The 470-nt window shown below is 35.3% G+C and overlaps 1 protein-coding gene across 2 annotated transcripts in view; it reads left to right on the top strand.

Moving 5' to 3' along the window:
- LOC109237296 overlaps positions 1 to 470 on the top strand; it is a 5,074-nt gene that overhangs the window by 683 nt on the left and 3,921 nt on the right. The gene's annotated exons all lie outside the window — the stretch shown is intronic.

The following is a 470-nucleotide window of genomic DNA, read 5'->3' as shown; positions in this document are numbered from 1 at the left end:
GTAGTATTGATACTCTGAGTTCACATTTTCTGTTTGAAAGCACTAGATTTTAAGTCTTTGTTTGAGGGTAACTTTAGTCTTTAAGGCAAAGGGATGGCAGTGGAATGATTTAGGAAATCCAAAATCAGGTATGTGTCTGCTTGAGCTGCAATGCAAATTGATTTTGCAACGATTTAATGAGCTAATTAAGACTATGGATTTCCTGTATTCTGTTATTAGCGCTGATTTCAAGAAAAGGAAATTTGAAATGGCTATCAAGAAAAAATTGATCTAAAGACTGGAATTTTTAAAAATGGAGAAATTTGCTGGAAAGATATATACCAAGATTTGGATGATACAAAGTAGTTTTAATGCTCATTTCAATTCTTGAAGGAGGATAGTTTTCAATTTTAAGGGAAAGAGGGGATTGAGCAAATTTAGTGGACAAAATGGGATACCTGGTTGAGCATATCCACCCCCCAACCCCCCCC

This window comes from Nicotiana attenuata, unplaced genomic scaffold, assembly GCF_001879085.1.
Source record: "Nicotiana attenuata strain UT unplaced genomic scaffold, NIATTr2, whole genome shotgun sequence".
Taxonomy (NCBI): domain Eukaryota; kingdom Viridiplantae; phylum Streptophyta; class Magnoliopsida; order Solanales; family Solanaceae; genus Nicotiana; species Nicotiana attenuata.
Note: the sequence above shows the minus strand (reverse complement) of the source record. Positions and strands in the feature narration are given on the sequence as shown.